The sequence below is a fragment of the Anopheles funestus genome, chromosome 2RL (genome assembly GCF_943734845.2).
Source record: "Anopheles funestus chromosome 2RL, idAnoFuneDA-416_04, whole genome shotgun sequence".
NCBI classification, from domain to species: Eukaryota; Metazoa; Arthropoda; class Insecta; order Diptera; family Culicidae; genus Anopheles; species Anopheles funestus.
In genome coordinates, this window is record NC_064598.1 from 101,215,224 (window position 1) to 101,232,694 (window position 17,471).

Sequence of the window (17,471 nt, forward strand, 5' to 3'; positions counted from 1 at the left end):
AACGTGTTATTTTGCAATATAACTTAACGTATTCATGTTCTAAAAAAAAAACAACAAGTCCTTCAAAGGTTTATTTTATGGAAAAGTAAACTCATGCATACGTTGTAGAAAAAAGCACCTTAAAAGCATCGTTCAAATCGCACCACATTTTTCACGATTAAGCGACACTCCTTTCTCGTTTCACGGGTACAAACGACATGTCGAAAACACTTTACGATCGTGTGCAATTCCAGCACCAGCACTGCCTTGACGAAACCATTCAACACACCTTTGCCTGGAAGACGAATTCACTCTACCCTACCACTCCGTAGTACACACAATACAAGCACTTAGCCGTTGTAATGGTTCGGAAGTAATTTCGATGTTTTCCGGTTGGTTGAAATTAACCTTCCTCCTATGTACGAATCCCGCTGCCCCCGTCTCATTCCATCCTTACCACGAGGCTGCGGTAGGAGGCTGAGCATCATATGTTATGCTTTCATTTCTGCACCTTTTATTCACCACCACGCCATGGTCGCTGTAGCGGTTTGAGAATGTGGCCGCGTGTTCGGTGGTGAAGGGTGTCAAAGAAAAATCCATATATGAGCAAACCGTACAATGGTACGGGTTTGTGTGAAGGATAAGAAGGATTTTCGCAAGGATCTATGACCGACGCGCGTGTATATCCCTGTACGGTTTCGGGTCCGTTCCGGTTCGTTGTTCGCAAACGATATTGGGTCACCGAGATGACACAAAGAACAGGGCGGGGGGTGTTAAAAAGAGAAAAAGCACCTTCTTTTGTGTGTGCGTGTGCAGCTGTGGAGACGACGTCACCTTTCTGTGGAGGATCGTGGTTACATGGCTTAATTAAGATTGTCACCATCGATGGGTACAGCGTGTAGAGCGGCGGAAAGCAATACAAAGGATAAAACGAGACGTACATAAATAAGATAACGAAAATGTAGAAAATTGTCTCTCCAATGCAGGACCATATTGAGATACGGGTTTCTATTTGTACACATGTCCACCGTTCGTGAACGAAAATCTGCAGTATTGTGTTGAGTAAAATTGGTAACCTGTTGTTAAGCGCTTTCATGTTTTCGCTCCACTCTACAAACAAACACGGATCGAGCTTTTCTGGGTGGTGATAGCTGTAACCCACCCCTCGTGCTATTGAAATTGAAAGAAAACTTTGTTTTCAGGGAAATTGGTTTGGATACTCGTCCTTCAGATCAAACATCATAACCTTCCATTTCCTATCTTACTTTCTTATTGATGCATTAGTGCGCGAGGCTTGAAGTAAACGAGACAACTAATTTTCCAGTTCATTATGCTTCAAAATTCAAGGCTAAAAAAACGGCAAACGGAGCTTGAAAGAAACGGTACTACCTGCGAGTTAGAATTGATCGGTCGAATGTGTTGTCGAATAGCTGTGAGATGGAAATTCTTTTTTGTATGCATGGAATTTCTTACTAAATATGCGTATCAGCATTTCTTCGATAAAGACAAATTGTGTGCTTTGACATGAGCTTTAGTCAGTTGCTTTACGATTTTGTAATTTCATGAGCCGTTTGGTAAAGTGTTCCAATCGGTTGGCGTCGGATGAGATGCAGTGCAGAGAGTAATTTATGCTGACGTCGAATCCCCAAAAGAGAGAATTCGAGATGAAATTGGACATGCAAATTTGCTGGTACTTGATGAGATTTGCTGATGCGATTGAGCAGCTTGTAGTGGCGCAATGTTTTAAAATTTCATCGCCGACACTTTTAGATGAGAACATTTACTAAAGATCGAAAAACGAGATGCGCATGAAACACATGTTGCCAAGGAGAAACTCTTTTAAATTCCGTTCAAACGTTTATCAGCACAAATGAATTAAAATAAATAGTTCGACGTTTGTTCATTGTAAAAGTAGATGATCACACAGAAATGAGCATTAGCCGAGAAACTTTATGAAATTTTAATACAAAGCAAAAAAAATTAAAAATATGCGAAAGTCATGTGTATTTACCATGTTTATAAATAATAAACATCATTGAATTTAGTCATATTTTCATTCTTATTCTCAAAAGTGGTGGACAAAGTGGTACTAAAACGCTTTTGCAAGCTCAACTTTAGTTTGAACTTTATATTACGGTTGTTTTCAATCTGCCATAATCATGCTATAATCGTCCTTTATAGCACCAGCTGGAAATCAACACACAGGAGCTTTACGAGCTTTTCCGTTTGCTGAAACTTATTTACCAAAGAAAAAACATGGGAAAATCACAACGTTTCTCTCTTACATTGATTCTCTCTTTCCTTGCGAGAATCTTGTTTACAAACGATTTGAAACTAGGGAATCGCGTATTATTACCAATTACATGACAAATTTAATTTAATAACACAACAGAGAAATGTTCGTATGCTTACAGTTGTAATAGTTTTGAAATAGTATTAAACTATTATTTAGGAAATAATATTAATATGATATTTTTCTGTAGTAGATATAAATTTTAACATTTTTTCTTCTTAACAACTTAATTCAAACAAGTGTTTACTTCGTCTGTAATTGGGTCAAATATTTGTACATTACACATGCATCTACTTGCCGTAAGCTTTAAACAAAAAAATGAACCGGTCAAAGCTGATTTCCGCTTAAGGTGCAGCACCGTTTTGTTTCCGGCTCATCAGCACGTGCGAAGCATTAGCCGTGAATCGGTACCAGGCGCTTAGAATGGTCGTGCCGTATTTTTCTTCTTTCAAGAAAAACCGTGTGGATTGTTCCCCGATACCATTTCTAAACAAGCATGGCACGACTTTAGAACCACAACGCGCTGTTTGTAAAACACAGCCGTCACAGCCAGCAAAGCATGGATGGCTTAAAAAATACGCTACCCAGCACGGCCCAACATCGGGACATTCGTTCCGATTTTACCACATTCTGTTGCAGATTATCGGCTGTGAAGTGTTATCGGGATCATTTCGTAAGCGAAACGATGGAATAGAAATGACCATGCCGCAACGGAAACTCCCCGGAAACGACACGTATTGCTGGCACAGTGTTGAAACGGGTCCTTGCACGGTCGCCAGAGACGCTCGGTTAGCCTGTCGTTTGGTCGTTTGTGTTGACGGCCATTCCGTGAGATTGTTTGCGCTCAATGACCGAAGAAACGAAAACACACAACAAGCACGAGGAAATAAGATCACGCTCACGTCAGCATAAGAATATGAGCCATTGTTCTATGCTGCAGTTGTACGATGTGCTTAGTGCTTACGATTTTCCCCGTACGGTTTATTTTAGCACACCCATCGCAAATGGGATCGTTCCGGGATAAGGGGGTATGCCGTTGTCGCTATTACTTACAGCCGATTATTATCGCAGAGAAATAATCGAAAGCCGCACCAGTACAGCTGGGACTGGGACAACGCTTTGGTGGCGAGATGTGTTCGATGCAGATATGCATACGATTTGAATATTGTGATTTCTTGCATTGCGCTCTCTATTGGTTATGTTAGGAATGGTTATTTTGTGTGCGCCATGCGATTTTTCATATTTACAATGGTGATCGTGTTTCGATCAACTTTTCGCACTCACCAAGCACTAGGCGTTTCCACGCGAAACTGATTTCTTATTCGTTGTTTAAAGATTATATTGAATAATCCTTGATGTACTTAATATGGCTCAATGAAAAATCGAACTAAAATCCGTTAGCTTAAAATCGGTTTATTACAATTGAGTGCACTTAGAATAAAAACAAACCTGATAATTAAATGATCATACAAGAACACTCCTGTTAAAGTTACAAGCTACCAGGCGTCTCCATCTAACTTTTGTTTTTGTTTCAAGTACACTACTGGTAAAGTTACAAACTACCAGGCGTCTCCATAAAGCTTTTATTTTTGTTTTTTAATAATAATTTCAAAATAATGCATGGCACAACTACTGAAAATAGGTAGAGAACCATTACCAAATTACATTCGGAGCATGCCATCGCTGGATTAAGTATACCGATACAGGTAAATGAACCCAAAGAAAGTCACACATTAAGGCCAAGATCAATTCCAGTCAGAACAAATTAAATATCAATCATGTAATGAAAAACTTTAGCATTCCATCTTCTCAGTGCTTTCGACAATATGGCGAACAGCCATCACCCTAAACTATAAATTCATTAAAAAAATCTCAATTGGTTCATTTTGCATAATTGATAACGTTCTTCAGAGATTGCTTACAACGCACAACCGACCTACTATAACGTCAGTTGACAAACCTATTTATCACATCTAGAACTGTTCATACACCGCAACATTGCGATTCACGAGTGTTGGTACCGGCAGGTGGGAATATTCGGTGGAACATATTTATTTTATGCTTCGGTTAAACATAAAGTTGACCGTTTTATTGTTGGCTTCGGTAAACCGTCCAGCCAGCCAGTCACCCACCGAATGTCTGGCACGAATTTTTATGAAGCCATCATTTGGGCAACCATGCGGCGGTGGAATCATGTTGGCAAACATTGAACTCAGTGTCAGGTGAATTGTTATTTTCATTACCAGTGTTTCTTCCCGCTGCACATCGCTTGCAGGTATTGGGATATTTGGGGGTGTGTGAGTGCTTTACTTTTCTGTTGTTGTTTCATTTATCCCATTGCTGTCTGCCATGATTGTAGTCTATTTGTCGAATGATTCTTTCCTTTTCGGTTAGTGGGGTTGATGGGGTGGGGGTGAGTTTGGTTCAGTTTTTTCGTGATAGCTTTGCTTCCTGCAAGCAATAAAATGTCCCAAGGTTTGGGTTGTTGAGCAAACATTTTGTGGACAAACAGAAGCACCGCACAGGCATCGGATAATGGATTGATTTAGTGTATGGCTTTCGATGCGCTGGTCGGTCAAAGGGTATTTTCACTGTTCTACCTGCCCATTCCTCATCGTGTTATGGGTTGGTGTTAATTATCAATTTGTGGAAATTAATTCGACGCGAATCAACATTTTAATATGCAGCTCGTTTTTTGCTTTATTCAGCTTGGAGTAGATTGGGAAAATGAAATCAAACAATCACTAATTAAATATTTGCCATCATGGGAGGATCACCACATGATGCTGTTAAACAGGGAAAAATGGAAAAGTTATAATTAAGTAACAAAGATGAGTAATATTTACCACGAGAGCAGTTTTCAAAAATATCCACGATGAGATGGATTGATGGATTGAAATTAGGTTCATTGAAAAATTGTTTTATAATTGATATGCAAATTTGAATAAGGAATTTTAAAATTCGTATACGACAAAAGTCCATTAACACTTGATTGATAGCGTAAAGCACTCATTCAAACATACGAGTTTTGTAGCCTCCTTGCGAGAGTTAATAACTGTAATCAAAGCACCATTCGCTCAGATAAACGAGCTTTTTTGTGACACTTGAAAACAGATCAACATTTTCCAAATTTGTCACCCCGCAAAGTTGATTAACTCATAAAATCCATAGTTCATAGCTCATTCCTTTCTTCAGTGCGTTACATTTTATGCCGTTGCGAATGCAAACAGATCGCGTTTCACGTATTGCTTTACAGCGCTGATTTAAACGCCATTCCGTTCCCGTACAAGCTGGTTGTGGGCGCTGCATGCCATAACCATCCCACAGGCATGGATTTAAATTGCTAGCAGCACGTGAAAATGGTACGTTGAAGTTTTAGGATGGTTCTGACGATAAAATTTTACCGCACATCGAGTAATGATCCGGGCTCGCGAATAGGTGCTATATATCCACCCGCAGCTATCGTGAATTGGTGGAAGGAGGTGAGGGAGGGACGGGGAAAATCTTCCCAACACTCTCTTACACAAACACACACACACATTCACCCTTATACGATCGTTCGTACTATTCGTCCGTTCCGGAAAGCAACTGGTTGTGGGATCGGTTCTTCCGGATTGGTGAAATGGTACGAAATTTGTGGTTTTGAGAGGAACCGCTCGGAATGGGTTGGGCTATTACCGCGTTTTATAGAGCAATGAGCCTTGAGGAAGTTTAAAATTGGACCATAACGTCAGCGGCATGGAATAGATGGATTTCGGGGCGAGCATCAATCCTTCCTTCCGTTGAGCAAAAGGCCATTGGTTTGATGATCGTGATTTCCTGAGCCGGATTATGATGCGGTAAATGCGTGTGGTTTTATTAGTTGCCAGAAAAAAAGATTTTGCAGACATTTGTAATGAATTTTCAATGAATTAAGATTAAATTGTCGAAATCTATCAAATCCACTACTGGAAGCAACTTAACCCATGTTTCCACACATCGTGTGTTATCATGTTGTCACTATCATTCCAAGTCCAATAAAAAAGAAAGCATTCTTAGTTTAACTTTTTCTCACTAACCATAAAAAAAGGAAAAAGGACGTGACAAAACTCATTTACAACGAGTATCTGTATTGTCCTGTATTGTCCAATGCCACACACTCACCATCAGACCTTCTAATCTGTGGGGCGTTTTTAAAGGTGAATACGATAATGATATCGTTCTCCCTCCTCCATTCCTTCAACCAGTACAACAATCATTTTCCTTCAATTGTGCCATAACGTGTAAAAAAGAAAACATACAAAAGGGAGAAAGTTGGCTACCGAATTAGAAATGAAATTGTAGAAAGTGAAATTGAATTGCATTTATATTAAACTTTAAAATCGTGTATTGCTGGTCACCAACAGTTGTGGCGGGTTGATCAAACCCGTACATAGAACGAGAAACAAAAGTAATGATGTTCGGAGACCAGCTTAAACACGGTAGTACAATTGGTGTCTCGACGCTATAACAAATAAAAAGAAAAAAAAAACTAGTATTGTTGATGAGTGTCAATTTAAGCTTCTTTCTATTTTCCAAATATGTACAATATTAATATCGTAACTTAAAACTATGTCTTCTGTATTTTTTTTCACAAATTTAAAAACAAAACAGTGAAATACAAATATAATTTAAAAGGATCCACATCTTGTTTTGTTCTTTGAAAGCTTTCGCTACTTGGCACTAGGTGGCGGGATAGTTGTTAAAGGGAAATATTTTCCGTTACGGGAAATTGGTTTGTTTAGGGTTGATGGCTTTTTCCCAAGATATCAGAAAACAGATTGAAGATGCTTGTACTCATCATAATATTTCCATATGAGTTTGAGATCTCTCGAGTTTTCGAAGATTTTAATATGATTTGGTTCAAATTTCTTATTAATCACATATTGCTTCGTTATTGTTCAACAAACAGCATTCAAAGCAGTAAATCAATAATGTTTGAAAGTCTAAGCAGAATTCATGCAACACAAAACTTTTCCCATCATAGATCAATGAGCACCATGATGTAAAATTGCATTTCGATCAAATATTGATCTCGTGCTCTTGTGTTTTCCAATGGTTAGCTTCAATTTTCAAAATGAAACGAAGAGCATCATTTATTTAACAGGTTAGGCAAGTAATCTGCTTAACATACAAAAATGGATTTTGTGCAAATCAGTACAATTTACTGTGTTACCATTGCTTTCGCACACATTTGCAGTATGTTCTATGATTGTTGTTTTTTCCGTTTACTTCAATTACGAATAGCCTCCATCGTTGATCGTATCAGGATCATGTTGCTAATTGATACAGTTACCTGGGGCAAACAAATCGAACGTATCAGTTTGATTTGAGAATATGCCAAGCGTAGTAACTTTATCGTACGATAATAATGCTAATCGATTGTAAGTAAACATAAGTACATTAACGATTGCCAGAGATTCAGCGAATTACCAAGCTTCCATTGTTGTCCGTGTTTATAACAGTCGGATTGTGTTACTAACGTGAACTAAATCCCGTTTTGAGTTGATATTGGTAAATTGGATGAATTGCATACGTTAATGTGATTTTCGTTGGATTAAATTTTTCGCAAGACTGCTTACAGCGAACGTAGTATAACTATACACTTTGTATAACTTCCGAACTGTTAAAAGAAATACAGGTGGACTGAGAATACGAAAAAGTGCATACAAATTTCATTTGCAAATAGAAATATAATAGACATTATTAAAAAGAATTATTTATTAAAGAAAAGACCTCACCAACCACAGACCCAGCAACCATTTAACGCTTCAAATCACAATTTGTAACAGTTGAACCACCACGAGCCTATTTGTTTTTGGCAATTCTTATGTAAAAAAATCATCGAGCTTTGAGCACCCCTCTACCCAGCCAGCAACTAACACTACATGTACGTATACAGCGACCGACGTGAGTAGGGAGCGTAATCCCAATGTTCAAGCAAACAATGTTACGCCATTCACTGCTAACCAGGCGATGCATTTGTTGCACTTCTTTCTTCCTTGCATAATGCAGTATCGTGTCTATTTCGAACCAGGCAAACAAAGAATGGTCGAAAAAGAAGGAGGCTCTGGGTACGCCGCTGTATTTTAGATGCAGTGAGACACTCGCTTGTGAGGTTCAACCTTACGCTTCAATCACTTTCCCTCTACATTGCGGCGTTTGTTTACGCTTGTGTTTTTCGACCAGAAAGGTAGTGCAAGAATGAAAGGTTTCGGTTTTTTGTCTGTCGGGACACATTATTTTCGTTCCCATTTTGTGCACTGCCATTCGCGGAATTGTGATACATTCTGTAACCATCGTTGCGCCATAACAAATCGGTTGCATTGTCATCCTTGACGAGCTTATGAAACGTGCATGCGTTACAAAGCACCGTGTAGCATGGATTCGGTGGAGGTGGCATTTTTATACTGTTCAACCCTCCACCTATCCGTCCGGTCCTTCCGTCCTCGGCTCATTCTTTGTTCAATTTCGGCCGTTCTTCCCTCGACACAGGACGTTGGCGCGTTTGACGTTTACTTTCGTATATTTATTTATTTATTTATATCAGGCTCAACTCAATTTCGCTTCACTGGTTACGTTTTATAGCTCCGCTGGTCACTGGGGCTCCGAGCATCCGAAAACTGTTTTGTTCATCCCTAGCGCTAGGGCAACATTCTAGCCGTACCGTACGGTGAAACAAATAGATCGCTGGCGTGGTTCAATCGCAAAACCTACTGGCCCTCTTGCCCCATCAGTCCGACCCTAGTAAACCTAGTAAACAGGCAACCATTTTCATTTTCATTTTAGCATGCCATGGGAAAACGTTTGGAGTACTTTTTGGGGGATTTTCCATCTCTCGGGAGTGGTCGCATCTTTCGCCCTTCTCGCGCCTTCCTTCCACTCCTAGATGATCAACCGATGTGATCATTCGATATTCTGATGTGGACACATTTTTATCACTCTTTTATTTTATTGCCCCAGCATGGCGTCCGAACGCGCTGCGGGTGGATGTACAATGCTCCCGCGTGCGTTTCCTTTTCTCGGCCCTGCCATCACTACTGTTGGGGGTAATATTTCGCGAACCGCCCTATCTCGCTGTTGGTAGGGGGCCAAGCGATGATAGCCAGCTTTTGACAAATAATCTTCTCCAAAAAAAGGGAATGGGGACTGGGAACTGATGGAACCCCGCATCGGCTCGTTCCTATTGTTGATGTTGATTGAGAGAACTAAGGCATGGTGTGAAAGGTAGATAGAGAGAGAGGGATAGAAGGCGCAAGGATGACACACTTGATTGTTCCTGCGAATGGAACAGAACGCCTCCATTTTTTTTAGTTTGGGGTTTTCTGTGCATTTTCATGAATCTTCTCGTGACCGTACGAACGCACAATAGAAGATTTGATCTAGTTTCTAGCGATTTTGGTGGGCCAGCGAAAGATATTGTTAGATACACGCTGTAGCTGGCTTGGTTTCAATAAAGTCATCCGATTGTAGACCGCCAGCTGTGCTAAAGCCTTCATTTCATATTCGACCACTGTTTTGAGATATTGAACCATGGCAAATCATCAGTCACGCATGACTAGCGTATCTGCGGAAAAGTGGAAAATGTCTTTATTTTATAATCGAATCATCAAGAAGCATATGCTTCAAAAAATCTTGAAAAAAGTTATTTTAGACAATGAATTATAAATTACTCATCCAAGATAGTCATTTGCCATTGAAAAATGTATTTATAGTCAACAAATCCCATAAAAATGTGTTGCTGAATGCTTCAAAGTAGCAGAACTATTTTGTGCACGCTATAGTGATTTACAAGTAACCATTAAACGTTTGCTAAAATCCTCACGTACCGTATTCGATAACGAAAGTTAGTAGCATTTTCACTATGTTGCCATTGCTTGCCCAACGTTGACGTCGTAAAAAAAATCCTCGTAAATAGAACACCCATCACCCTAATTTAGCTCAATCTCTGCTCGCGTAAAAGCCTACCATTCGCATTACTGCGGCCACCAATGCCTGACAAAGCTATGAGATTCGTTGGCAAAGGCAAATTCGTTGGGCAAAAGCAGCTCACCTCCAGCTAACCATGCTGACCGTGTTTTAATGAGATAAGTTATCAAACTAATTCCCCACACCGATTGGTGGTGACCTTTCGTAAGCATTTGGTATGGACGTTTTTTTTTTTGCTTTAACATTGCATTTCTGCTCCTAATTTGAGGCAGTGGGTTGCACAGGGTTGTGTGAGATTCCTAAAGGGAAAATTAAAAATATAATCATGGGGAATATTTTAACATCGCGGAAGGATTGTGGTCTAGCAGGCAAAAAAAAAATAGAATAATCCTTGTGCATTAAACATGGATGAACAGCGGTGGGATAATACGCACATACGAAAACATTCCTGTATTTAAATTACAGGATTGGATTACATCCTTGTATCAAAGGTTATCCATCCGAGACAGAATGGTGTTAGCCGTGAAAGAGCACCAACGAATACATTCCAACATCTACAGAATATAATAAGCATAATTTAAATGTCCTTTGAGCATAAGGCATACACATAAAATGACCATTCTGACTTCAAGCATTTCTGAGGAATAAATTGTTTCGATTTAGTTGGCAGTGAGCCAATTTCAATTTTTTAAATGAAATTTTCAACCGCAATCTTATCAACTATAAGGAATGCTTTCCCTGCCCTACACTGCAACTCACTTCATACATACCAAACGCATTCCTCTGGGATTGTTGTATTTGCAAATAAAATTCCTAATCTTCTTACCTACTCCAACACTTTTCAATCACATAATTGTTCTCCGTGCCGAGAAAATACAACCCCCCGACTCGCAAATCAGTCACCCGTATCCGAGCCTGACAGGTCCGATTAGAAGTTTCCAAGCATGAACGACATACGATGACGTTTCATGTGTAGCAGTCCATAAGTCGAACTCGGTGCACATCGTACGTCGCTTGCTAATTGAATCGAATAACTAGCAATTAGGGCGGTCACGTGGAATCGATTCCAGAAATTGAAGGAGTAGAGTCTCTTTTTTATTATATAATTCGAGTAGTGATAGTGTTGGTAGTGCCAGTGTCAATCCAAGGAAGAGTGTAGTTTTGCAACAGTGCGTAAAGCGACTTGAGAGAGATGTGCCGCTCGATTAATGAATTCCCAGAAGCTTTCCAGCGGCCTATTGTACGAAGCTGATGGTTTTGACAAATAATCAGCACGGAACAAAAATTGTCATGGAAAGCACATGACTCGGTTCAGTTCATCAAAGGCAGCACTGTGGGTGAGTTGTGGAGTGACTTTTCGCAGGACAGAAACCGGCTGGAATGTGCTTGTGGGATGCCATAAATTTAATTACCGTACAGATCATAAGCCGCAGTGGGCCGTAAAACGTTGCTGAAAGACACACAGTGTAAGAGTTATGATTGTGAAAATAACTTCCTTCACCAGCAGAATGTATTATACCTCTTCCATGCTTTAAATAGCTTAAAACAACTAAACTTCTCTGCGCCATACACTGCCTGCCACAATATTGAGTCAAAGGGCATAGGATAGTGCCAGAATATAAAAAAAGAGTAAATCGGCCTGGGAAAAGTTTTGCTTTCCCGATGGCTGGAGCGAGAACAGCAGAACCCGGTGCGTGTATGAGTGGAAACAGTCCCTTCTGGACAGTTCCGTCCTGTGGGTAGCCTGTGTTTGACATGTTTTCCGCTCGACCAGACTTCCGTCCACACTGTCTACCGAGAGCATCGGTTTCATTCTTTCTGCACTACTGAACCGTTGGTGGAATATAGTAGTTTGGCCAAAGCTCTACTGCGTCAGCTAATTTTTTTCCTCCTCCATTTCGTAGACCGGGTTCGCTTTCTTCTGCACGTTTCATTTGTTCTTTTATCTGCTAACGCACCGTGACAGGCAACGTTCGCTCGAATCGATGGTACCATGTTCTTGTCGTGTACGGTCACTGCTTGTAACGGGCTGTGTGTAACCTTCCTTGCGATGTTACAAAATGAACTATTGCAAAACACATTTTTTGTTAGCAGCTTTTATGTAGCTTAAAAAACTATTTTAACATGAAATTTACATTATACCTGAACAGTTTTTGAAAAATGTAGTATATACGTAGGTAGTTTAACAGTTATGGACATTAAATAAATGTCTATTCCAGTAAAAATAAATATATTAATAATAATTACACATAATCCAATAAACTGACCAAATAAACTAATTAACGAATTTGATTTCTGATACCTAGGACTGATACTGACAAGTTTTATCAACATGTAATTCTGATAATGTATCTAATTACAGAATACTTTATTGACCTTATTTCCCTTTTTAATTAATCGTAGGCAAATACGAGCTGATCAAAAAGCAAATTGTAAATTGTGCAACGTCGTAACATTGGATTGCAACGGCTTTCTAAAAATGCACTGCAGCCACTAAATACAATTCCAAGAATACCATCGGATTTATCCCTTAACCCTGTCGTAGCACAGGGTTTGTAGCAAAAAAAATACCCACAACCATGCTCCTAGCATTCCAGCATACGCTTAGCCTCTCGCGCCTTCAACTTCTTTTCCTGCAGCGTGTCTGTCGGACCGTACATCCAATCGGTACCGAACGCAACAGCACCGTAAGGCAAAACGGCACAGGGATGAAAACGAAATAAAGTTTACATTTATAACTGTCGTATTATCCGAATGCCGCGTGTGTCATTCGGTTCGAATTTATACGTGCGATTACAGGCCTCCGAACCAGCACCCCTTTCCCTCTCGCACTCTCGCTGTTCGATCTTCCCAGGAGGGATTCGTACATGGGTTTCGATACCGAGGGTCTCGATTTTCCGAGTTTGCCTACGGCACTGGTACTGGAATCGCTTGGCGAGCCGCTGGATTTGAAGGCCCATGGAGGCTTTGGTGTTGGCTTTTAAAATTCCCCAACCAAGCACTTCTCAACCACTTCACCACCACCCACCATCCCTCCGAAACCTCGAAAGAAACGAACGTTAAACGAACGGTTTAAGCGCTGATACAGTGTGAATGGGGAATCGCCGGTACGTACGCTGGCTCTTGGTGGTGTTACTCGACGAAAAGCGAACGACAACCGCTGAACGACGACGACCGGTTGAAGATGATCGGAAAGCATTTGCCAGAAACCGCCGGGGGCCAGAGGTCGATGCTGGATCTGCTCTGATAGTGTGGATTATGGTTGACACTCGTAAACTTGCTATTTTCGTGGAGGTCGGTAGAGAAAGCCTACACCTCGTTCGAAATATCCCACCAGCCCAGGAGGACATGGTCGACCCGGGAATGGATTACACCCGAATGCAGGCAGCGACCATCCACCGAACCGGTCCCGGTTGAGGCATTTCCGCACTAACCCGAGGTTATCGGATGGATTGCTAATGGGATCATCTAGTGCAGCCGGTTTTGGCTGGTGAAACATTTCACCCCGCCTTGAAAGGGGTAGAACGATAAGGGAAGAGAGACCGAGGGATGGATAAAAACCGCAACTACAACGAGCGCGTGTTCGTTATCGGTGTAACACGATCTTGACGGAAGATTGAACAACAGATTGTAAACTTTTAATGAGATATATAAAGGATTAAAACTTGTGCAAGTGCGCACGGGTTAGATTCTTTTCCTTGTGAACCAGTGTTGCCACTTGACGAAAAGGGAGGGTATTTAATAAAGAACACTTTTCTGCTGCATGGTATGTTTCCTCTGACCAACTTGTAGCGTCTTCGTGGAAGAACCACTTGCAAACTGGTCGTTTAGTTGGTTGGATCGCTAAAAGGTTTATACAATAACATTTATTTCTCTCTTCTGTATATTTTTTACAAAACACTTGTTCCATGGCATCAGGAAGCTTTTCTCGTTTAGGTATTTTTCTCTGCGATTCAAATCCTTCATTTGAAGGAGTTTTGAAACCTATGAGTGCAGTAGAATGTTGCGAAGAAGAATAATGCTATTTAAAAGGCTTAGGTTTTTCTGTTCTAAATTATAAGCACAAATGTACAGGTGTACAATTCACTGCATGCAAAAGCACAGAAGAAATGCAAAAGAGTTCTAAATTGTTGATCAAGAGCAAGATAAGTTCCACAAAAAGGGAATGTCAGTCAAAAGGCAAGGAAGGTCTCTACAAAACAGATAAAATAAAACAATCTTTGAAAATTATGAAAATGTCGTTGAAAAAACACTGCATGAACTAGTTGTTCATATAGAATGTGAAAGCTTCTCACCCTATAAATAAACAACTTCACCCATGAGTATGTTTTGTATCTGTTCAATGGGATAGAAAACCATCAACAAATAGCCCTTTTTTATTTCACACCCGAGAGAAAGCGGTTTCCTTGCAATATGTGAGCTATTTTACACCTTTCTTTCGTGCCCTTAAATTCCTTAAAACAAAAAAAGGATCAACCCGAAAAGGCATTGAACTGATGAGAAACGCACCATGCAAGGAAAACCGATGGAACGGTCTAATGGGAAGAAGAGCAAGAAAAAAAAAGATGACAAAAAATGCTTTGTTCTCAGGGTGAGTGAAATGGGGTTGTTCTTTCCTTCAAAACCACAAATTCCTTTTATTTCCAATCACCATTCAACCCCCTATCCGACAGTGGCTGCAACTAAATGGCCGGCAGGAAAAACTGATAACATGGGAAGGGAAGATTGAAGTTGCTTCATTAGATCATTGTTGTGCCGGAAGATGGGTGTGTTTGTGTGTTGGTTGGATGCATCAAGGGTGAAATGAAGCCGTCGGTGTTCGATGGTGAAGTAAATTCTCTTTATGAGAGGTCAATGATTGGAACAGCGCAAAGAAAGGTGGGGTTTCGGTTTTCTAGATACCAGCATAATGTGGCTTATCGTGTCCGGGGAAAGCTTTCTTGACGATGGGTCATGGGCTCCTTCCGTGTTTTCGATGCCCTTTGGTACGTGAGTAAAAGGGATCGAACATATTACTGTTTGGTTATTTTCCTATCTCACTCATATAACTTTGGTGCTTTTATTCCTATCACGTCTTTCAGTCGGTTTCTGGTGAGGTGAAGCACTTTTAATCCTGCAAGTGGCCGCTGCAGAATGGTAGAAGGCGTCCTTTTGTCCAGCCCTACACCAACAAGCCTTGCACAATATTATTTGATAGCTTTTCAATGCTTCTTTTCCTTCCTTTTGTTGTCGTTCTCTTCTACAGGCGACAAATTGCTGATTGGTTTCGACGATCGACGATCGACACGAAGAACATCATGAATCTGCTCCACATACTACAATGCAGTTGCTATCGGTGTGATAAACTTATCGTTTCAAACACCAAAGTGTTGTAGGAAAAAGAAAATTTAAAATTTATGTTTCCCCTAATGCTGGAAACAGGAAGGGCAAAACAATTTTCTAACCATCATCGTTACAATAAGACAATATTGCTTTTTCACCAATGCGTCGGTTTTTTGGTGAGGAAGCTTTGCGATTATGCTCACAAAATGTTTATTCATTGCGCTGCTTTCAAATTATCTTCGGAAAAATAAGTGAAAAGAAACATTATTTCAAATGCTGCATTCAAATTGCACGAAAAGGAATGAAGAAGCAACTTTACAAAATTTTACTTCACCGTAATTCCTTTGCATTCTTTCAACAAAAGTTTTCCCTTTTCTCCAGGATTACCTTCCCCCCACCCCTGAGTCGAGGCTCAAGTAGATGAGCGCACAAATTGTAGTCAGAAAAAAGGGAGAAAAAATACGTCTTAAACTTAGTAACGCTTCGGCAGCTTCTTAGTGGTGGTGAAATAAAAATTTATCTTTCACTCATCCGACGCCGCTCCATTGGAATAAAAATAAGCGAAGTAATTCGTTAGCCTTTTGCTGGGCGCAAATACATCCAAACAAACGCACACTCTCTTCCGTCTACCGAATAACGCGATCGCTATTCTTTTCCCAGTTTTTGAATACCGTTTTAGGTATTACTTTGCCTTTTTTTCACACATAAAGCAAACAAAACATGGGAAAAAGCAAGGGGAAGAAAAAATAGCTAAACTTTTGCTCACGCTGGACAAAGACATTTCGGTGCGAGTTTTTTCCCATCTCGGAGGAAAGCTCCCACGGTGGTGCTGAATCCTGCTGGAAAACTTTTTTCATTTCATTTTTGATCCAGCCGCTTCATTCTTCTAGCAATGAATAGTGGTGCCGAAGTAATCACTCATCACCGGCACTGACCGAAGAATGTGAAAGAGCGAGTCGGAAAGATGAATATTGTGAAAAAACGAAGGGAAGATTGGAATGCATCCAGTGGAAAACGGACTCGTAGATGGAAAACATTTTGCAGCACACACACAAGCAACTGAAGAGTGATAAAAAACGAATAAGCTAAAGGAAAGTGCACTCTCGTCGCGATGGCACAGAATATGCTTGAGCAGAATTGATGGATTTACCGGACTGGGAAACTATTAAACTTCGTTTGATGTAACTTCTGGTACCGGTGCCGGAAGTAGCTATGAATTTTTGCTGATGCTTTTGAATAATTCTTGTACGATGGAGCTTTTTTGTTTTTTTTTGGCTGTTGAAACAGTCGATGATGGTGTAATTGAGTGATTTGCAATGTAATGAATTCATCATATTGGACAACTTTTGGAACATTTTAGAATGGAGTATAACGCAGAAGGGATTTGATTGAGCCAATTTCGTTTTCGTTGCTGTGGATGTGTAAAAACTTTAATTTTTTATATGATACTATCGACTATGAAATTGAACTGGTATGCTCATTTAGTTTTTACTTTTCAATCAAATTATCATACTCGAGATGATTAAAGCGGAAAGTTGCGAAAAGAATAGTTTTATTGATTATAAAGATTACTTAGCATTTGCGTGAAATTAAACACAATTATTACCTCTCAATATCACAGATAAATGAAGTAATTGGGAATACAAAGTATTTCATCAATTTATGATACTTTACTGTTGGAGATATGATTCACAATGTGAATCTTGATTTGCAGCAAGAAGGGAAAATGGGTGTTTTATTTCTCCTTACCCAAACAAATAGACAAATCATCAGTTTAATTTTGGCATTACAGTTCACTCACAATAAAATACGGTATTTCTCAATTTCTATTTCATTTTAGATTGTAAATGTATATAAAATATTGTAAAAGTTCCATTAGTCTCCGACGACTCCCTACAAGAGCTGTATCTGCTCAATGTATATTCATAGC